The 23,913-nt window shown below is 36.1% G+C and overlaps 1 protein-coding gene across 1 annotated transcript in view; it reads right to left on the bottom strand.

The window, feature by feature from the left end:
• Positions 1–23,913, bottom strand: part of LOC150100621 (ribosome assembly protein METTL17, mitochondrial) — a 256,639-nt gene that overhangs the window by 230,629 nt on the left and 2,097 nt on the right. The window lies entirely within an intron of this gene.

Below are 23,913 nucleotides of genomic sequence, written 5' to 3' on the forward strand. Positions count from 1 at the left end.
CTCCTTATTACAAAAGAACAGCTTTAATTTCTGATAAAGTGTGAGGTAAAACCAAAAAATCAAGACATTTCAGAGCACAAGTTCAAAATGGAACTCCTCCCATCCCCACAAGGTTTCCTTTATAAGATTTCAGAGTTTTTTGTTACAAGTACACCAAAATATATGCCTGGCTAGGCTAAGTTGCTGCTCAATAAATTTATAAAATGAATATAAACAACTAAACTGCAAATGCTTACACTTCATTATATTTAAAATAAGTAAGAAAATAAACACTTGATAAATATATATATATAAATTTAAGTGCTTATAAGTGCTTCAAAGAAAAAGGTTGGTCTCTTTGAAGAAACCAAAAGTAATCTCCCATCACGCTACCATTCTATTTTTCTATGATCATCTTCTTCATAATTCACTACACCATTCGCAAAAGTTCAGGTGAAATTGAAAGGAGCGAATCTTCAGTATCATTCTAGCCTTCAACAAAATACATATATTTATGTATTTTGTTGAACCTTAGGCTAATTAATTAATTAGCTTATTAGCTTTGGCTATAAGCTAATTAATTAGTTCTTTATAAATTTCAGTTTTTGTCCAAAAACACACATTAGCACTAAAAATTTTTTCAAGCTTCTAGTTCTGTATTAGTGATACTCTTTTTGAATTCTTTGTCAATAATACTTCTCTAATTTGAGGTCCAATGAATATACCTTCCTTCAGTGCCGTGGCCTCTGAATTTTTTGGAAATTTTTAATTTAAGTACTGGAACAAATATCCATTTTTGTCTAATGCTTTAAGAGTTTTCCATAAGACCCATTAAACATGCACTGGAAGAAATGTTTTTGGTGCTCTGCTGTCTCATATGCATGAAAAGTAACTTTTTTTTTTTTTTTATCATGTTTGCATAACTAGTTAAACTGTTACAAATATTACAATAGTAATCCTTGTATCTTATGACTTTCATCAAATTACACACATTTGAGACAGAAATAAACTTATATGTAAACTATTTTAGTGATATATAATTTTTGCCTTAGTATCAAAGGCATCTTCAGTACAATGAGCAATGGAACAATTAAAATACAAATAACAGAAGAATTAAAAAATAAAGTGCCATCATAGCTTAAGTGAAACAAAACAAAATGGTCAATAAAAATCCCTAATCAATTAATAAAAAAATAAGAAAAATAATACACACACACACAAAATAAGAAAATAACAAATTAGAAATTAATAATATTTCCCATAGAAGGATAACTGAAGACCATCAGGTCTATTCAAATTCAGACAATGTAACAAAAGCCTCTCACCTGTTCCATAATAAATCTACTGTTGTGTAAGGGCTTGGTTCTCTTTCAGAGAACTGCTAACTAGTTGTTTAGAATGAATTGTATTTATTTTTGAGACAACATAGATTTATGAGAAAAACCAACCATCTAGCTTTTCTAGATTTATTGATTCTTTGTCAGCCTGAAAGTAGTTTGAAATTCTCAGTATTTTGAAAGAAATGCATATTGATTGTTATATCCTTCAGATTGGAAATGCATATTGATTGTTATATCCTTCATTGCATCACATCATCATCCAAGTAAAAAAAATCAGAACCATTAAAACTTTGTTGCACCATGCTCATACTTTATGTGCTACAGAGGATCTATTATTCCAAGAATTGAATATCAAATCGCCTTTCTAAAAAAATAGGTTTCAACCAATCCTTTTATCATCGAGGCAATTAAGAGTTTTTACTCCCAAGTGTCCATGTCTCAAGAAGAAATCTCTCTCTCTCTGATTCCTCTCCCTTATGTTAAAGGAATATATAAAACTATTGCTGATGTTCTGAGGCCTCTCAATATCATGGTTTCCTATCAGGAAGATTTCAACCTCTCTTTTTTTTTTCTTTTTACCTAAAGACAAGTTTCTTCCACTTAATTTTCCCCCTTGCTTATCTGGTCTTACTTTGGACAAACATATACATCTGCTGCTGCTGTCCCCCAATGAGGAACATAAATCTAATATCCAGTAATATAAATCTGAGCAATTCTGCTTAGCTGAATATGTCACCTCTATTAAGCACAGAGTCCTTTGAAAGAAATCCAAGCTTTCTTTATTACATTCCTTATAGAATATTCATATAAAGAGAGCTGAGAAACCTTTTTACATCATCCAAATTTAACATATCTGATGATCTTTGGTTATTCCCCTATGAGAAATATTATTGTGCTAATCCTATATTGATTACTAATTTATTATTTTCTTATTACAGGTACTTTTCACTTTACGAATTTTTATCTTCACAAATATTTTGGATCGAAATTTTTATTTTAAATTGTGCGTGGCAAAGGAGATTAGGGATGTGTCCGGGGAATTACGCAGTATGTAATGACATAATGATCAGTTAGAACGAGCCTCAGTCACTCACGAGCCTTGGCGACGCGAGTGTTATTTGTAGTTTTCTTCAATTATACTTGACTTTTTCTTGTTTTCTTTTTAAATATAACCCTTTCACTTTTCCAGAAATGTCAAAAAGAAGCAACAGTGCAAAACTAGAAAATGAGCAAAAGAAACAAAAAAGAGCAATTATGTTAGAGAAGAAAAACGAAATTATTATCAGCCATCAAGCGGGTAGCACTGTTAAAGCTCTTTCTGAGAAATTTTCTCTTGCCGCTTCTACAGTTTGCACCATTTTAAAGGATAAAGAAAAATATTTGAAAGAAGTAAAAAATTTGCAATCTATGCCATCTATATGGTTGCGTAATAAAGAAACAGGCAGTATAATTCCTCATATGGAAAAACTGTTAACTGCTTGGATATGCGATTAACAATTAAACATGCCTATTACCTACGCAATGATTTGTACTAAAGACTTTGCCATTTTTAAAATGCTGAAAGACCAAAAAAGGGATGACTGCAAAGAGACTTTTGCTGCAAGTAATGGGTGGTTTGACTGCTATAAAAAGTGGACTGGTTGGCATAGCATTAAAATACAAGGTGAAGTTGGAAGCGCCGATAGTGAGGCTGCAAAATCTTATCCAGAAAAATTAGAAGAAATAATTAAAGAAGGAAATTACTCGCCATCACAGATTTTTAACATCGATGAGACGAGCCTTTTTTTGGAAACGAACGTAAGAACTTACATCGCAAAAGAAGAATCCTCAATGCCAGGTTTTAAAGCATCAAAAGATCGTATCACTCGAATATTAGGAGGAAATGCTGCTGGCAATTGCAAGTTAAAACCCTTATTTGTGCATCGATCAGAAAATCCAAGAAGATTAAAATGGAAATAAAAACTCTCCCAGTAATATGGAAAACTCACGGGTTCCCTATTCAAAGATTGGCTTATGCATCACTTTGTTCCTGAAGTGAAACTTTATTGTGAGAAAAAACAAATTCCATTTAAAATGCTTCTGATAACTGAAAATGCACCTGGCCATCCCTCATCAGTAGCTTGCATTTGCCCTAATGTAAAAATAGTCTTTTTACCACCAAATACAACTTCTCTTTTACAACGATTGGATCGGGGAATGATTGCGACGTTTAAAGCATATTATCTCAAAGAGATTTTTGAAATATTAATAGAAGCAAATGATAAAGATGGAAACTTTTCTATCAAAAAGTTTTGGAAGAGATTCAACATTTTAGACATAATTCAGATAACGCAGAGCGCCTGGCATAAAGTTTATAAAAAAACTATGAAAGGAGTATGGCATAAACTTTGTCCTCAATTTAATGATAATTTCGAAGGCTTTGAAGACCCAACAAAGATTGGGAATTCTGAAACTTGAGTGATCTTGGGTATGTCAAACCAGTTGCAAATGGAAGTTTCGGAAGGTGATGTTAGTGAGCTACTTCAATCTCACACTATGGAACTCTCACCAAATGATCTCCTTGAATTAAGGAACAAGAAATAAATGAAGAAGAAAACGAACAAAGAAGATAACGAATATGAAGCTCCAACCCGGTTTTTTACTTTAAAACACCTAGAAGAAGCATTTAAACTTCTCGAAAAATCTCAGGCAATCTTTGAATCACAAAAGTCAGACTTTGAACGATTTAGTAAATTTTCCAACGAAATAAACAATGCTTCTGCTTGCTATCAAGCTATTTTAAATGAAAAGAAGTGAATGTCAATAAAGCAGATGACACTCGAGGCCTTCTTTGAAAAAAAAAAAATGCATTGATCTAACTAATATATCTCCTACTACCTCAACGGCTGCAGATTCACCCGGTGGTATAGTAATGAGCTAATTTTTTTTCAAAGAATCTTTTTTTATTTAAAATTTTTCTTATGATATTTTTTAAATATGTAAATCTTTGGCCTTTGTCCAGTAAAGTATTTTCTTATAATTTAGTATTAATTTTATATTTTATATATTCCTTCTTACAAAAAGTAACTCTCACTTATAGCATTATTTCTAAGGCAATAAACTCCGGCTTTACGAATGGTCACCAGAAACCAATTAATTATTATAATTATTATATTATTATATATAATTAATTATTATATATATATATATATATATATATATTTATATATAGCAATTTGTAGTATTAACTCGGTACTGGGATATGTTCATATTTATTTATACTGACTATAACCGAGACTAGAATAACAATTAAATTTATTCAAAACGCAACATGTTTCATCGGATTGTCCGACTTCTTCAGGTGTGGGAACGTAGAAAGCAAGTAAACACTATAAGAAACATCGTATCACTATAAAACGACTATTATAAAATTCAGTTAGCTTTGAACTGTAGCTGTGTGCCAATATCGGATAGCAGATATTGGCACACGAAATGAGTCCGGTAGATTATAGCTAAGGTTATTATTTATGTGATGAGGGTCCATAACAATTTCCTTAGACTCGACTATGCGTCGCTCCACCTCGTCACGGCATACATGAAGGTTTGAGGTTGTTGTCCAGTTTATCTCATGTTGACGGCCTTCATCATTTGTGTTTACTGAAAACAGTACATGGCTTGACATGGCACTTGCTCTAGTTCTTTTGTAGGCAATGTATGTCTGGTGTTCTTCTAGACGTAGGAGGATGGATTTTTCAGTTTGGCCATAGTATTGCTTCCCGCAGTCACACGATTCCCAGAAGTGTACAAAATCACATGTGACTGCGGGAAGCAATACTATGGCCAAATGTTTATTAGTTTTAGTTTCATAACACGCATTGTCAGCACTTGTGATGTACCTGTTATTGAAATTATTTTGTCAAAGTGATATGTAAAGCAGTTAAAAATGTATGTACTTACTGGATTTGAATAGTTGTGTTACTTTAAAAAATTTTATAGTAGTTTAAAATATTAAGTGTTTGTGTTTTATGAAGATATTCTCTTGTCACTAACATAATCTAAGTGTCAGCCATTATACCTAACTTCTCGCTTGCCACTTTTATGGAGTGCACATGCTTGCCGAGGAGTTTGATGGGTGATTGACAGCTGACAAGGAGAGCGTTCGGGAAGAAATTAGAACGTTGGCCGGCAGATATTGAGGTGAGGAGGAACTTAAGTATTTATGTGATAGTCGGAGGAAAATTAGTAGTATATTCCGAAAAAGGAATCGTGGAACTATGAAGTTTCAAAGTGGAATAAGTATTGATAAATAAAAGAAAATATTGCTATAGATTGTTTTAAAAGGAATATTCAAGGAAACGCTAATTGGAAGATTTATAGTAGATTCCGAAAAGAGAATCGTAGAACTGTGAATTTTTTGAAGTGGGAGAGACAGTTAAGACTGTCAATAAGCATTAGTGAATAAAAGAAGAAGTTGCTATATACGTTCTAAAGGAATGTTCGAGAAAACTCTGATTAGGAAGTTTCATCTGTCTTAAGGACGCCAGATCTAACTATTATTTCTACTATAAAAAGGACAGAATTGAGTCAAGAAGAATTAATGTGTGCTACATGAGTGATGAGAAAGGATCCTATGAAAATGAAGAATAAGGTCACATATCTTCAGAAAAGGGCCTTAGGGCTTCGGAAAAGACTGAGAAACTTATGAACATTTTGTCATTGTGCAAACAAAGTGTTTACTCTAGTCTTAAGTGTAAGTTTATTTTTAAAAGGCCTTGGATCCAATTAATTCTGTAGTTAGTTATAGTTATGTAAAGTTGTTTGAAGTGTATATATATTGTTTTTGTTTTATTAAATGTGTTTATTTTGTATTTTGGTCTTGAGTCAGTGATTTTTGGATTCTGAAAGAAATAGTAAAAAAAAAGAGGCTATTGCCAAAGTATTCAGCACTCAAAAATAAAAAAAAATAATTGTTAGAAATAAAAATCAAACAAATAAAAAAAAATCCTTTCTATAAAGATATATACAGGGTGTTCGGGATAAATTTGACAGTTTCGTAAGGAAAAAGAAAATCTTCTTTGTATCTATTAAATTTAATGAATTGACAAAAAAACATTACAGGCAGAGTTAATTACAATACTATCAACAAGATTTACTCAAAATAACCACCATTAGCATCGATCACAGCTTCAATTCTGCTTCGGAACCTCGAACAAGCTGATGCTACAGTCTCCCTGGGAAGGGCCGCAAAAACTGTTTTAATTTTATCCATTAACTGGGCTTTTGTATTACTGGAAGTGCGATTGGTGTCTTTTTCAACTGCGCCCCATACAAAATAATCCATGGGGTTAAGGTCTGGGGAGTTTGGAGGCCAAACATTTGGACTGGTGAAGTCGTAGAAATTTTCAGACAACCATTTTTGACTTTTCCCAGAGGTGTGGCAAGGGGCCGAATCCTGCTGCCATACATACGGCCTACCATTGGCTACCCTTGTTATCCAGGGCTTGACTACAGTTAGCAACTCCACGAACAAAGCCCGAATTCCAATGCCAGGGTTCTTCAACACCTGTTCCTGCAGATTTGCGAGGAATTCTGCTGTACGAACGCAATCAGATCGTCTGCTAGGGATCTTTCTTCTTGCTACATCCTCGTAGTCACCATTGCAAGTCTCTAGTTCATGCCTGATTGTTTTTACTGTATTCAGGGAGCATTGGGCAGCAGTCGTAATATCCTTATTTTGATGGCGGGCACGAATCATCATGATACAAGTTATTCTCTTCCATGATTCAGGTGGGTTCCAGCTATCCATCCTTTCTGACATCTTGTATATGAATGAAGAAGGGTCCAAACTTTTAAATGAAGAGAAGTGTGTGTTAATACATGTAACTTACGGAAAAATATAATTAATTATAAATATGTCAAATTTATCCCGAACACCCTGTATATATATATATATTGATCCAATTTTTAATTGGATCCAAGGCCTTTTAAAAATAAACTTAAGACTAGAGTAAACACTTTGTTTGCACAATGACAAAATGTTCATAAGTTTCTCAGTCTTTTCCGAATCCCTAAGGCCCTTTTCCGAAGATATATGACCTTATTCTTCATTTTCATAGGATCATTTCTCATCACTCATGTAGCACACATTAATTCTTCTTGACTCAATTCTGTCCTTTTTATAGAAATAAAACAAGGTATCCAGTTAACCAGAAGAACTGTTATGAATACAATGCTATGTGCAGATGATCAGATTATATTACAAGACAATGAAGATGACATTCAAAAATTATTATTACGGGCAACTCAGAGGAGTCCTTAGACTCATCGAGGGAAGCCCTAAACATCACGTCCATCACAACTATTCGACATTCACACAGTATCTATCATACTTTGCCTTGAACTCATTCGCCGTCATAGCACCCACAACAAACTCTGGCAGCTTATTCCACTCACCACTCTAAAAGTAAAAAACCCAGCACTAACACCCTTACTAACCACACTCTTGCCCAGCTTCTATGGATGTCCCCTAGTCCTCCCACCACCAGTCCTGTTCTCAAAAATATCCTCTGAATTAATCCTATAAAAACCCTTCTGCAATTTGAATGTCTCAATCATATCTCCCCTTTTCTGCCTATCAACCAATTTCTGCAACCCACGAATCTTCAACCTGTTTTCATAAGGTTCATTCCATAGACCTGATATCATCTTGGTCACTCGCCTCTGGATTCTCTCAACCTCCTCCCCATCAAGAAGAAATCTAGATGACCAGATCTGGGCACAGTAGTCAAGATGGGAGTCTTATCAAGGCTCGATACACAGGAATAATAACTTGCTTATCTCTGCTCGCCAAAGTATTCTTCAGCATCCAAGTGATTTGATGAGCTGATTTAGCCACTTTTGCAATGTGCCCCCTAAACTTCAACTCCCTATCCACCAACACTCCCAAGTCCCTGGCCTTATCAATCTCCTGGAGTACAGTTCCACCAATGTGATATACTGGTGCTAATCTTTTAACCCCAAAATGCATAACCTTACATTTTGCTACATTAAATTGACATCCATTCTCCTTAGCCCAGACCTCCAATCTATCCAAATCATCCTGCAAAATTTTGCCATCTTCTGCATTCACTATTGCCCTACCCAATTTTGCATCATCAGCAAACAAATGAACCATTCCTCTCAGTTCCTTCCTTATATCGTTAATGAACAAAATAAACAGCAGAGGTCCAAGAACAGAGCCCTGCAGCACACCACTAGTCACAGGCCGTCTTTTGGACTCTACTCCTGAGTAAACTACTCTCTGGCATCTCTCCATCAACCACCCTCTTATCCATCTCACCAAGCCTATATCCATTCCCATATGTTGCAGTTTACGGATTAGAATTCCATGTGGTATCCTGTCAAAGGCCTTAGCCAGGTCCAGCAGTATCACTTTAAACCCTTTACCCTTATCCAGTTCAGCCGTCATTGTGTTATAAAACCTGAGCAAGTTACTGAGGCATGATCTATCCTTCACAAAACCATGCTGTTCCCCATACAGTATCTCATTTTCATCAATCCATTCCTGTATTTTTATCTTGATTACTTTCTCCAAGACCTTGACAACGACTCCTGATATGCTGATTGGTAGGTAATTTGCACCAGTAGTCTTGGAACCTCCTTTATGCAGTGGAACTATTTTCCCCTCTTTCCACCCCTTCGGGACTAAACCAGACCTGAGACTCAGATTAAAGAATATGGTCAAGGGTGCTGACAATTCTTTAGCCACTTCACATAAGACCCGTGCTGGTATACCATCCAATCCCATAGATGTATTCACATTAAAGTTCTGTAATAGACTATTCACCTCCACTTCATTCACCACAATTCCCATATAAACTAATGGTTCCTTCATTCCTTCAATGTCACCACCTGGATGATATATTCTTGCAAAGTGCTCACTCAGTAATTCCATTATATCGACTGATTCAGTGACCTCCCTACCATCAGCTTTCCTTAAAATCATTCTGCCGTGTACAGTTTTTCTTTTACTTGCAGCATATTGAAAGGACTGTTTGGGATTTTCTTTAGCTTGCATGGCTAATTTCCTTTCATAATCCGCTTTTGCTTTTCTTACCACACTCGTTACCCTTCTGGCCTGCGCTTTATACCGGTCATGTGCCTGCAAGTCACCTTTCTCCTTAAATTCCTTCCACAGTTGTTTCTTTTTTTGCAACTCAAGTTTAATGGTGTTATTCATCCATTTAACCCCTACGTGATTTACTATTACTCTAGGTATACAGTCAGCCATAACCTCCTGCAAATGCTCCTTGACCTCTTTCCATGCCCTATCGACATCCAGCCCTTGCAGTTTTACATAGCATGGCACTGAATCAAGCAATCTCCTAAGATTGTCATACTTGTCAGCACAGTAATTCCACATGTACCCTGTCTTGATCGAAAATTTCACACATTTAGCCACCTCCCAGGTCAAGACCCTATGATCACTCTCACCAATAGGTGGCAACATGGTCATATTCATCAGTCAAATTCTCGGATGCTATTACTAGGTCAAGCACTCTCGAACCCCTAGTATTTTCCATTACATGCTGTCTCAGATAGTTATCCCTTAGTAACTGACTAAAATCCTTCCTCACAAGTGTTTCTCCTCCTTCAAATCAATGTTACCATAGTTGAAATCCCCCATAATAATTACCCTCCTTCCACTCATTTCATCAATTTGTCTATGCATACTATCTCCACCATCTATTCCATCACCTGGTCTATAGCAGCACCCAACTGTACATTTTGTTCCATTAATCTCAATATCACACTAAATAGCCTCAAATGAACTCTTTTCACTATCCTGCAATACAACTTCTATTCTCCTTGGCTGCAGTTCATCAGCTATCATCAACAACGCTCCCCCCCACATTTTATTCTCTCTGTCCCTCCTGAACACACACTATACTCAACATATTCTATCCCACTAACTATATAATCTTCTGTCAGCCATGTTTCACTAATGCCAATAATCTGTGGCCAGGAAGAGCCAACCAAGGCCAAAAATTCTTCCTTCTTGTTCCTAATACTCCTGGCATTACTATACATAAAATGCAGTGGTCCATTTGTCCCACCCCTAACTATCCCATTCTGATTTCCTGTCCTTCGTACCGGCTCGGGATCATTATATACATTCTTACATCAACTGCCTCACTGATGTCTGTATATCCACTTCCTCCCCTCCTTAATAGTTCTAATTTCCCTGATTTTGCACATCCACTCTCACCTCACTCAGCAACACTTTTTCCAGTCTTCGCACACCAAATCCATTCAAATGTAAGCCATCCATCTTGTACAAATCCTTTCGCCCATCAAACTCACTCCACATGTCCACAAAACTCCACACCACACCGTCTGCATAACCTGCGCATAAAGTCATATGCGATTATGGCCCTCCTTCTAAACTTCTCTCTGTCATACCGCGGCAACAGACTCACTATCCTAACTCTATCACTCTTTTCTTTCACTACCTCTAATAATTCCTTTAAGTCCTCTCTCATATCAAATTTATCTCCTTTCAAATCATTTGTTCCCGCTATGACTATCATTTCTTTCACCCTCTGCTTTTGCGCTCTAATACTCTCACTTACATCCTTAATTTTTGCACCCGGTAAGTATGATTTAGTCACACTCTCATCTATTACACCTCTTGCTAATGAGTCACCATACAATACTCTTTCCTTCATTTCTGAAACACTCCCAGTCATACGCTTATTTTTCCTTTCATACACTTGCTTATTTCCATTAGCCAAAGCACTCTGGAAAGAGTTTTGCAGTCGCTCCAACTGCCGCTTTGTCATATGTATTACACCACATAACCGTGCGATCTCACTCATTACAACTAATTTCTCATTTTTTTGATCATTCAAACCATTTTCTCTCTCTCTGTATAATTACCTTCACTCTCTCTTTCATCACCTCTCTCATTGCTATCTTGTACAACATCACAAAATCAGTTAAGAATTAAACAAAATAAGTCAACAATACAATTTAAAAATTTCACAAATGAAAACAAAAGTCATGGCATTTAAAAGGGCGAGATCATGTTCAATCAAAAATAGTAATAAAAAATTAAATAATAGAACAGATGACACAGTTAATTATTTAGGCTGCATAATAATATATCTAAAATACAGATATAGATGAAAAAATATAAAAAAAATTTGGAAAATCTGTAAAACAAGTAAAAGGATGCTAAAAAAAAAAAAAAAAAGGAGAAACAACTAAAATTTTATAAAATAATGGCCACTCCCACTTTATTATATGGTTCAGAAACAGGACTGTTAAAAAGAAAAATGAAAGTAAAAATACAAGCTGTAGAGATGAGATTTTTAAGAGTAGTTTAAAAGGTCAAGAACACCTAATATAACCTGCCAGGGGGCACCATCAGGACTTTAGGAAAACGGTAGCTTCCTCGCTTCATTTCTAATTTGCTGTTATGTAGTACTTGCGTGCACGTGTCTTTATCTTAAGTTACCATGAAGATGGCAACGTGACGTTGCCGAAATATCAGAAAATATATATTAAAGTTGATTTAATTTATATTTCTAGTGTACGCTGTCAATTCCTTAAGTATTTAGTTATCATGTCTAACCAGCGTATAATCCTTTCTACAAGAATGACCATATAAGAAATGAAGGTATCAGAAAAGAACTAGATATTTAACAACGTAAACGAAAAGATCAAGGAACATAGAGAGAAATGGAAAGATATCAGCTACCAAAAGAGGTGGATAGGTATAAGACCAAAGGGAAAGAGAGAGAGAGAGAGAAGGGGGGGGGGGAAGACCAGCTGCAAGATGGAAAGACAGTGAAGCCAGAACAGGCAAATGCTTTATCCTTGAAGAGAAGAAGGTTGAGAAAAATGTGTAACTTATTTTCAAAATCTCTGGACTGATAATAATAAAGAAGTAAAATTTTATACAACAAAGAATAACCTAACAGAAAATATTACAATGTCAGAACTATAAAATACAATAAATAAGATGAAAAATAGGAAAATGCCATGAGAGGACAATATAACATGGAACTGTACAAAAATGCAGGTGAAAAATTTAATGAAAGACTCCTGAAATTCTTTAATATGGTATGGATTTCTAGAAAAACTCCAAACTCTTGATAAAAAAGCATGGGTTATTCTAATTTATAAAGAAGGAAATAAAGTTGACTGTAAAAACTATAAGGGAAATTAACCTGATTAATGCAGGGTACAAAATATATGCAAGAATATTAAAAGAGAAACTAAAGTATTGGAGGGCAAACTAAACTAGCAAAAGAAAAAATGGATTCCAAAAAGGCCGATCTTGCATACTCAATTTTTAATCTAAACTTATTAACTGAAAAGAGAAAAAAATTGCAAAAAGAAATAAACATGGCTTTCATTGATTATGAAAAAGCCTTTAATAACATTGACACATGAAAATTGTTTAAAATATTAACAGATCTATTAGCTATATTCAAAAAAAAAAAAAAAAATACACACACACACACACTAGGGGGCTCCCAAATTTGGGGCAGTCGCATACAACCAAATTTGTTGAGGTTTGGAAAGTTTCTTATGGCAGAGGCTGATTCCATAAATAATCTTTCGAATTTATATTTGCTCCGGTGTATTATTGTTGCTTTCTTCCACCGTATTCTGTGGCGAGTATCCAGAGCATGGTCTGCAAGACCAGAATGGCTATACTTGTAAAACCGGATGTAGTCCTTGTGTTCAGAAATTCTGATATTCGCTGTCCTGCCTGTTGATACCAGGTCCCTTGCAGTTGTAAACTGTCATACTTTGGCCAAACAGGCAGGACAGCGAATATCAGAATTTCTGAACACAAGGACTACATCCGGTTTTACAAGTATAGCCATTCTGGTCTTGCAGACCATGCTCTGGATACTCGCCACAGAATACGGTGGAAGAAAGCAACAATAATACACCGGAGCAAATATAAATTCAAAAGATTATTTATGGAATCAGCCTCTGCCATAAGAAACTTTCCAAACCTCAACAAATTTGGTTGTATGCGACTGCCCCAAATTTGGGAGGCATACATCAGCAGACCTTCAGCCCAACGGCCAAGAATGCCTACTTAGCCCACCAGAGGGTACCATCAGGACTTCTAGGAGAACGATAGCTTCATATCTTCATTCTCAGTTACTGTATTGTTATTGCCTGTGTGCACCTGCCTTTTTGTAAGTTCCTTTAGAAAATGGCAATGTGACATTGCCGAAATATCGGAAATATCTATTAAAGTATAATTTAATTTATATTCGGATCTACATTGTTTCAATTCCCTAAGTTATTTAGAAAAAACATTGGACGAGTGTTTTAGAACGCTTGATTGAAATTATAAAATTTCCTTGGTAGCCAAAATTTAGCTTTTCGTGGATCATCTGATAAATTATATGAAAAGAATAACGGCAATTTTTTAAAATTAGTCGAACTGTCTGCGAAGTTTGATCCCATTATGGAAAATCATGTTGAAAGGGCCCCTACAAGGAAACAAAGTACACCATGAGTAAAGACAGTCAAAATGAAATATTGGAAACTTTAAGTAATGCAATCAGGAATACAATTTTATTATCAATTCGAAAATCTAAATATTATTCCATAATTTTAGACTGCACACCTGATGCAAGTAAAACAGAACAAATGACCATTATTATTCGCTTTGTTTCCTCTGACAATGGAATTGTCAAGATCAGAGAAAACTTTTTAGGTTTTGCAGATATATCAGATTCCACAGGACGTGGTTTATGTGCAACAATAGTGGAACAACTGGAAAAATGGAATATTCCCATTGAAGACATGCGAGACAATGGGGCAAATATGGGCTCCAAAATATTTTTGAACAAAAATCTTAGAGCTTTTTACGTGCCATGTGCTGCTCATACTCTAAATTTAATCATTAACAATGCAGCCAAAGTGAATGCAGATGCAATTAGTTTCTTTGCAATTATTCAAGAAATATATAATTTCTTTTCATTCTCTTACAAACATTGGGCAATCCTTTTAAAGTTCGTAAAAAATTTAACATTGAAGCAGCCATCAGAAATGTGATGGGAAAGTAAAATTAATGCAATCCACCCTCTACGATACCAGTTAGGAGAAATTTACGATGCACTTTTTGAAATTTTAAATAATGAAAATTTTAATAAAGAAACTCAGCATGAAGCACAAACATTATGTGCTAAAATGAAGGACTACAAATTTATTTGTTCTCTTATAATTTGGCATGATTTACTTAACAGAATAAAGCCTGTGAGTAAAATGCTTCAAGACAAAAATATGAACATTACACTTGCTTTAGAATCAATCGAAAACTTAAAAATATTCTTACAAGAGTGTCGATCAGATACAAATTTTAAAGAAGTTCTAAAAACGGCAAAAGAACTGAGTGAAGAAGTGGATGGAGAACAAGAATTTAAAACTGGTACGGAAGTTCGACGATGAAAGAACACACGACAATTTGACTACGTGCATCATGACAAAACGCCACAATCGCCAGAAGATAAATTTAGAGTGAATGTGTTTTATACATTTCTGTAATAGATTTCACGGTTTGATATGAACACGGATGGATAAGAAAATAACTATTTATTAACTTAAAAGCTAATATTTCGCTGGTATTATATCCAGCATCTTCAGAGCACACAACACAAAGTTTGTTACAAATGTAAAACAACCACAATCCGGTGTAACAGTAGGGCTAGTAAAAGTAATTGCAGCGTGCAACACAACACTAAAGTCCTAATATGGCGCCATCTAGGTTAAAAAAAAAAAAATTCAAAGTTTTGAAATAGTAGTCCAAATGATAGTCTTAGAAAGTTTGAAAAAATAAAAGTAATAAATATTAATTTGGTCTTAAGATGACTGTCTCCCAAATCTTTGGTAGATTTATACAGCCATACTTGTTAAGGTTTGGAGTATGTTTTAAGGCTTCTGTTGATTCCAGGAACAACCTCTCTGACTTGTAAAGTCAGAGAGGTTGTTCCTGTGTGCAGGGATATCCAAAGTATGGTCTGCCAGACCCGACTTGCCATAGCAAAAGTGTCGGATATATTTTTTGTGTTCACTGAGGCGGATGTCCACAGTTCTTCCTGTCTGTCCGTAGTAGGCTTGATGGCAAGAACAGGGCACTTCATAGACTCCTGGATGTGATAAACAATGACTTAAAAATTAAAGGATGACTTAAGATGACTGTCTCCCAAATCTTTGGTAGATTTATACAGCCATACTTGTTAAGGTTTGGAGTACGTTTTAAGGCTTCTGTTGATTCCAGGAACAACCTCTCTGACTTGTAGAAGCTTCTGTGCATTACTTTTGTTTCTTTCCAACTGATCCTGTGTGCAGGGGTATCCAAAGTATGGTCTGCCAGACTCGACTTGCCATAGCAAAAGTGTCGGATATATTTTTTGTGTTCACTGAGGTGGATGTCCACAGTTCTTCCTGTCTGTCCGTAGTAGGCTTGATGGCAAGAACAGAGCACTTCATAGACTCCTGGATGTGATAAAGGAGTGCATTTGTCCTTAGGTGAACGGATGAGAGTTGCTAATTGTACATAAGGTTTAAATACTGTGCATAGTTGGTGTTTGTTAAGCACCCTAGATATCTTTTCAGATGTGCCTTTAATGTATGGGATGGTGATAGTTTTGTCATAGTCTTCTGTGGTAGAGAGATTTATTCTGTGGTAGATTTATTTTATTTTATTTTATTTTTTCAAACTTTCTAAGACTTCAATTGGACTACTATTTCAAAACTTTGAATGTTTTTTTTTTTTTTTTTAACCTAGATGGCACCATATTAGGACTTTAGTCTTGTGTTGCACGTTGCAATTACTTTTACTAGCCCCACTGTTACACCGGATTGTGGTTGTTTTGCATTTGTAACAAACTTTGTGTTGTGTGCTCTGAAGATGCTGGATATAATACCAGCAAAATATTAGCTTTTAAATTAATAAATAGTTATTTTCTTATCCATCTGTGTTCATATCAAACTGTGAAATCTATTACAGAAATGTCTGACGAACACATAAGCCTATCCACATGTGTGTGTTTTATACACTTCTAGACATTGCAATGTGTTCGTTAATAGAATGTTTTGAACAACTAAAAACATATTATGATAATTTCAATTTATTGTATAGATTACTACAAATTAATAACGAAGATTTACAAAAAAATTGTGACGATTTACAGATTCTCTTGATGGACGGCGACAATAAAGACGTAAATGCAATAGAACTATATGACGAGTTATGTGCTTTCCGGGATATTTTTCGAAAGGATAATTTAAATATTTAAAACCCTTTCGATATTCTTAATTTTATTGTGTCCAATTCATCTTTTCCTAACTTTTCAATTGCTTTAAGAATACTATTAACCTTACCTGTTAGTGTAGCGAGCGGTGAACATTCCTTTTCCAAGTTGAAATTGATTAAAACCTACTTAAGAACAAGTATATCACAAAAAAGGCTTGTTAGTTTGGCGTTAATAGCTATTGAAAATGATGTATGTGCGGAATTAGACGTTAAGACCATTATTTCTAATTTGGTGAATATGAAATCTAGAACCCTAAAATTTAATGAAAAAATTTCAAGTATATTTATGTAATTTAATTTTTTTTCTGTTATTCTGTAAAGATTTTATTTTTTGAATACTTATATTAATATTAATAAAATGTTCTAATTATTATTTCTGAATTCCTTTCTTATTTTCTCATCAATCTTGAGTTTCTTTTATTTTCCTAAAAGATAGTTCCACTTATAAAAATTATTAAAAAATGCTTACAACTTACTAAGAATTTAGTAAAATGCAAGAATTTTTTAAACTTTAGTTCAAATAAATTTTAACTTTAATTAAAATTCATTTTAATTTTGTTAGCGATTCAGGTTGGTGAGAAGGCTATAATCCCTGTATCATTATATTCAACGATTAAAGTGAAGTGGCTTTATCAAAATTTGCTTTGACTTTTGAGAATTTTTGAATATTCGGGTTTTTAATGATTATCCTGCCTAGTCAACACCCCCGGTTTGTTACATTTAGCGAACCAACGTGTGACAGTTCTGTCAAAATTTATTTAAGAAATTTCAAATAATTTAAATTTTTATTATCATAAAAGAACCACACACACCTTGCTCGTTACAGAGGCGCTTAGATAGACATTGCATGCGGGCGGCAAAGACCCTACTGCCGGCTCTGATTATGGGATCTGATGAAGAAAATAGCCAAACAGGAAAAGATACCAGAGGAATGGAGGAAAAGCATTCTCGTCCCAATCTACATGGGAAAAGGAGATGTTCAAGATTGTGGCAACTATAGATCAAGCTGATGTCACACACGTTGAAGATATGGGAAAGAGTAATTGAAGGAAGGATATGGCAGGAAACAAAAATTGGTGAGGAGCAGTTTGGATTTATGCCAGGAAGAGGGACAACGGATGCAATATTTGCACTAAGGCGATTGATGGAGAAATATAGGGAGATGCAGGCGTAGCTACATATGGTGTTTATAGACCTGGAAAAGGCATACGACAGAGTGGCCAGACAGGAGGTGTATGAGGAAGAAGGGGGTATTGAAAAAGTACGTGAGGTTGGTGAAAGAGATGTATGAAGGAGCAAATACTCAGGCAGGTGTAGTGTCGGCATGACAGAGTGGTTCCCCATTGTCGTAGGGCTCCATCAGGGATCAACTCTCGCCCAAGCATGATGTTTGCCGATGATATTATTCTCTGCGAATCATCCCGAGAGAAGCTTGAAAAGACCCTGGAAGAGTGGAGAAAGGTATTGGAGGAGAGAGGCATGAAAATTAACCGGGTGAAGACCGAATATATGTCAACAGGGAGTGACGAGGATATGATCATACGACTCCAGGGTGAAAGGTTAACTTCAGGGAAGAAATTCAAGTACCTTGGGTCGGTCGTCAAGAGGAATGGTGACTTGGATGAGGAAATACAGCACCGAATAACGTGGCTGGATGAACTGGAAGAAGATAAGCGGGGTCCTGTGCGACAAGAGAGTGAGTTGTAAGATGAAAGGAAAGCTGCATAAGATGGTGGTGAAGCCGGCGATGCTCCATGGTGCGGAGATGTGACCTATTACAAAGGCACAGGAGAGGAAGATGGAGGTGGTTGAGATGGATGAGTGGTGTGACAAAGGACAGGATAAGGAATGACTACATCAGAGGGACGATCAAGGTGGGACCGATCGGTAAGCAGGTATAAGAAAGCAGGCGAAGGTGGTTTGGTCATGTAGAGAGGAGTGAGGAGTATGTTGGTAAATGAGTGGAGCGTATGGAGGTGGAGGGAAGGAGGAAAAGAGGCAGGCCCAAACTCAGATGGAGGGATAAGGTGACAGAAGATCTTAGGGAAAAAGGATGGAGTCGGGAAGATGCCCTGGACCGGAGAATCTGGAAGAAGATTAAAGATGGGAAAGAGGAGGAGGGAAGGAGGAAAAGAGGCAGGCCCAAACTCAGATGGAGGGATAAGGTGACAGAAGATCTTAGGGAGAAATGATGGAGTCAGGAAGATGCCCTGGACCAGAGAATCTGGAAGAAGAAGATTAAAGATGGGAATGCCGACCCCGCTTAACACGGGATAACGCATAGCAAAAGAAGAAGAAAACTGGAACGAAAAGATGGCATCGGGAACCAAAGAGAATGAATTCTTAAGTTCTTAAGAGTTAACTACCTTAAGCGGTATGTAACAGACGTCACACATGGATCGAGGGTCTTGGATTTGATCATCTCATCAGAAGATATTGTTCTAAATGAAGTGTCACATCTTCCTCCAGTTGATGAAAGTGACCATGAAGTGATCGCTTGGGTGTTGGCCAGCCATATCAGGACTTTTGTGAGAAAGAGTTATATGTGGAATTATAAGGCAGGTGATTATGGCAAGCACAGAAGGCGGCCTGCAGCATTATCAAGGACTGAAGAATTGCATGAAAAGGAAATCAATGCTACTTGGTCTCTACTCAGAAATGAGTGTATTCCAAAATTAAGGAGATTAAGTAAGGTAGGTGTAAAATGGATGATGGAAGAGGTGAAGAGTGCAATAGGGAAAATTAGGCATTATGGAGGAGGCACAAGATGAGTGAAGATAATCAATTACATGAGGGGTACAAAGAGCAAGCAAGGAAGGTGCCTCACTTAGTAAGGGTAGCAAAAGTGCAGTATGAGCAGCAGTTAGCAAATGATGCTAAAAGAAATCCTAGAGTTTTTCGATATTTTGATAATGGGAAAAATGAAAAACACACAGGAGGATATAGTAGAGGTGTTAAATGAGCAGTTCATTAAAATACTCCATCCTTGTGATTATAACATAATGCAAAACTTGAGAGAAGTAGGATGGGGAAGGAACCACTGATGGTAAGTGAGCAGGAGGTGTATTAAGAATTGAGTAAATTTGATGTCAACAAGGCCATGGGACTTGATGGTATATGTCACTGCGTGTCTTGAGAGAATGTTCCAGGGAGTTAACAACAGCTTTAACATACATTTTATCATGAGTCTTATATTAGCCAAGATCTTAAAGGAATAGAAAGATGGCAAAACTGTTCCACTTCATAAAGGAAGTGATAAGACTAAGGCTTTGAATTATAGACCAATCTGCTTGTCTGGAGTAGAATTCTCTTTAGTGAACGGCATGAGTTTGCTAAAGGAAAATTATGTTTTAGCAACCTGCTTACTTATTATAATGAGGTGACGAATATATTGGACAACGAGGATGCATATACAACAGTGTATTTCGATTTTGAAAAGGCTTTCGATAGATTGCCACGACAAACTAGTTAAATTGGAACAGATGAGGGTTGGATAGTAGATTAGTACATTAGATTGGAGAGTGGCTGTCTGATAGGCATCAACAGGTTGTGTATGGGGGGAGTGATATTCCAGAAGAGTAAAATCACTAGTGGCATACCTGAGAGGTATGCTCGGGGGCAATTGTTGTTTAATTTGTATGTAAATGACATTGGAAGGGCTTAAATGGTGATATACAGCTGTTTGAAGATGATGCACAGCTGGGGGAGAATTATGACAAGTAGAGCAGATGCTGTAGTAGCTTTACATGAGGACCTAAATTGACTGTGTGAATGGACAAGTGTGTAGGGATGTTAGTTTAATGTTGCAAAGTGTAAGGTTTTAAAATTTAGGAAGCAACAATGAGATGCAGAGTATATTGATGGGGACATTTTGGAGGAGGTAGAGGAGATGAAGGATTTAGGGGTTGTGGTGGATAGGGACTTGAAATTTTGTAGATATTTTGCTAAAACTGAGAGGATAACACAGCGAATTATGGGAATGCTGCAGAGAACACTGACGTGTAGAAGGAAGGATGTTTTGATTCCACTGTACAAGACTTTCATCAGGCTGCATCTGGATTACTTGCACAGATTCAGTCACCAGATTTTCAAAAGGATGATGAGATGTTGAAGAGGGTCTAGAGACAATTGACTAAGTTGGTTTCTGTCTGAAATGTGAAATATGAAGAGATTGAGATAATGCAAATTACAGAGCCCAGTGGATAGAAGAGGAGAGACATGATCGAGATGTATAAGTTGGTAAGGGTAATTAGATTAGCATGGATGAGATTTTTCATAGAATATCTGAAGACAGGGGTAGAACGAGAGGCCATTGCTGGAAGCTTTATAAGGTGAATGTGAGCAAGAGGGTGAATAGTAGATTTTTTACATGGAGAGTGGTGGGTGATTGGAATATGCTACCTGAGAGTGTGGTGAGTGAAGAGACAGAACAGTGAATGCATTTAAATGTATAATGAGCTGTGCAAGTGAGAATGGGACCTCCAACGATGAGTCTCTTGACTGCATGAAGGTCTGTTGATGATGATAATAATAATAATAAACCATCTTTATTATATGGAAGTGAAACAAAGACTGCAAGAAAATGAAAAATGAATTCAGGCAACAGAAATGAAATTTTTCAGAAAACAGCTGGATATACCAAATAGGTTATTTTTGCCAGGGAACCAGGGCGAACAGCGAAAAGTCAGCTACTGGAACAAATCTGAAAACAAACCCCAACTCAACATCACCAGAGTTAAAGAAGCCTGAATGGCAAAGAAATGGAGCTAGCTGAGGAATTAGATAAGTACCAGATCGACATAACAGGGGTGACTGAAACAAAAAAGACCAAAACTGGTGAGATCTTTCTGAGCAATAAATACAAAATCTTATATTCAGGCAATGACAATCAAGGAAAAGAAGGAGTAGCCATAGTATTCAACACAAAATACGAGGCTAATCTTCTTGAATGGCAGTCAGTCTCAAGTAGAGTAATGTGGGCAAATATGAGAATGGGGAACTGGCCAATGAGACTTATTTGTGCCTATGGTCCCACAGAAGGTTCTACTAAGATAGAAGTGGAGGAATTTTTTGAGGCTTTAGAAAAAGCAACTGACACAATGAAAAAGGAAAAGTTGGTCCTTGTTGGGGATCTAAATAGCAGAGTAGGAAATGATTGTCAGACATACAAAAATATTTTGGGAAAATTTGGAGAAAAGAGCAAAGCTAATAATAATGGCAAATATCTGTTGGATTTCTGCTCAGGACATGGACTGGTTATTACTAACACCATGTTCCAACATAAAAATGTACACAAATTCACATGGAGAGAAGAGGCTAGGAATAAGAAAAGTCTCATTGACTATGTTATTGTTGATAGTGATGTTTTCTCCCTGGTGCAGGACACCAGAGTGTACAGAGGATTTGAAATTGGAAGTGATCACTATTTAGTCTTGAGCAGGATAAAATTGAATTTCACATTGAAAAGAATAACATGTAAGAAAGTTTTAAAGCAAATAAAAGTTGAGCAGCTCTCAGATGTGAACTGTAGACTAAAATACAGAAATATTATTGAAAAGAAAATGAAAGAGTTTGAGAACAGGAATCAAACCTTGGAGATTCAGTGGCAAACTCTGAAGGAAACATTGATTGATTCTGCCAGAGAGGCATGTGGTGAGGTTGTGTGCAAGGATAAAAAAATCAGAACTCCCTGGTGGACACAGGAAGTTAAAGAGGCAGTGAACGAAAATAAGAAAGCATATCAAAAGTTCCTGGCAAATAAGTCAGCTTTTACTCTTACAGAATACAGAGACAAATGTAAGAAAGCTAAACAGTGTGTAAAACTAGCTAAACAAAAGTCATGGGAGGACTTTGGCAAGAATATAGAAAATAAATATCAAGAAGGTGGCAAAATATTCTGGAGGTTGTTGAAGAAGCTTAGGAATGGAGGAAAGAGTGCTGTAAAAGGAGTTAGAGATGATAAAGGTGACATGAAAACAGGAGAAAAAGATATCCTTGAAGTATGGAGTAATTACTTTGAAAAACTGCTAAATGAAACAAGCAGTGATGACAGCACAGTGATAAAAAACACTGACCAGGCATGCAGTCAGGAATACATATCCATACTTGAAGTAGAAAAAGCCATCAAAGGCTTGAAATGTGGAAAGGCATCAGGAGTAGATGATATTCGACCAGAAATGCTGAAGTATGGTGGTATAAGAGTCTTACAGCGGCTGCACTGCATAGTTCAGAAAGCCTGGACAGAGGGACGAATTCCCGATGATTGGAGTAGAGCTCTCATAGTACCCATATATAAAAAGGGAAATAAAACTGAATGTGAGAATTACAGAGGTATTTCCCTACTGAGTGTTCCTGGCAAGATCTATGCAAGTATACTTGAGAAACGGTTGAGAAGAATTGTGGAAGAAAAGCTTGGTGAAGAACAAGCTGGATTCAGGCCAAATAGAGGCTGTCAGGATCAGATCTTCACTTTACGGCAAATAGTCGAGAAAGCATGGGAATATAACAAAGATCTGTATTTAAGTTTTGTCGATTTGGAAAAGGCATATGACAAGGTGCCAAGAGAGAAGCTATTCAATATGCTGCAGTTATATGGTGTCAATGGGGCATTATATCAAGCAATACTTAGTCTTTATTTGAGTTGTGAGTCAGCAGTTAGAATTGAAGGAAGTACAGGAAGATGGTTTAATGTTAAATCTGGTGTGAGACAAGGATGTACATTATCCCCTCTGTTATTCATTATCTATATGGATCACATTATGAAGGAATGTGGTATTAAACCTGATATCAAAATTGGAGATGTTAATGTCAGCTCTTTGCTTTATGCGGATGATGTTATACTTCTAAATAAATCCGCTACAAGTCTGCAAGATTCTCTGACTAAATTGAATAGCTGTTGTAATAGATATGGTATGAAGGTCAGCAATAAAAAGACAAAGACAATGAAAATAGGCAGAATCATTGAAAATGTCAACTGTGTTGTGAATGGAGAACCTGTGGAACAAGTAAAACATTTCAGCTACTTAGGCACAATTTTTACTGAAGATGGTAAACTAAATATAGAAACAGACAACAGAATCAGCAAAGCTGGTATGGCGGGAAGTCAATTGAATAAATTCATATGGAATAAAAAAGAAATTAGTCGGAACACTAAATTAGCTGTATACAAGACAATGTTCAAACCAATTTTAACTTATGGATCTGAGAGCTGGGTCAGAAGTAAAACACTTGACCAAAGACTAGAGACCGCAGATATGAGAGTCC

This window comes from Typopeltis vanoorti, chromosome 12 (genome assembly GCF_054136105.1).
Source record: "Typopeltis vanoorti isolate ZY-2024b chromosome 12, IOZ_Tvanoo_1.0, whole genome shotgun sequence".
NCBI lineage: Eukaryota > Metazoa > Arthropoda > Arachnida > Uropygi > Thelyphonidae > Typopeltis > Typopeltis vanoorti.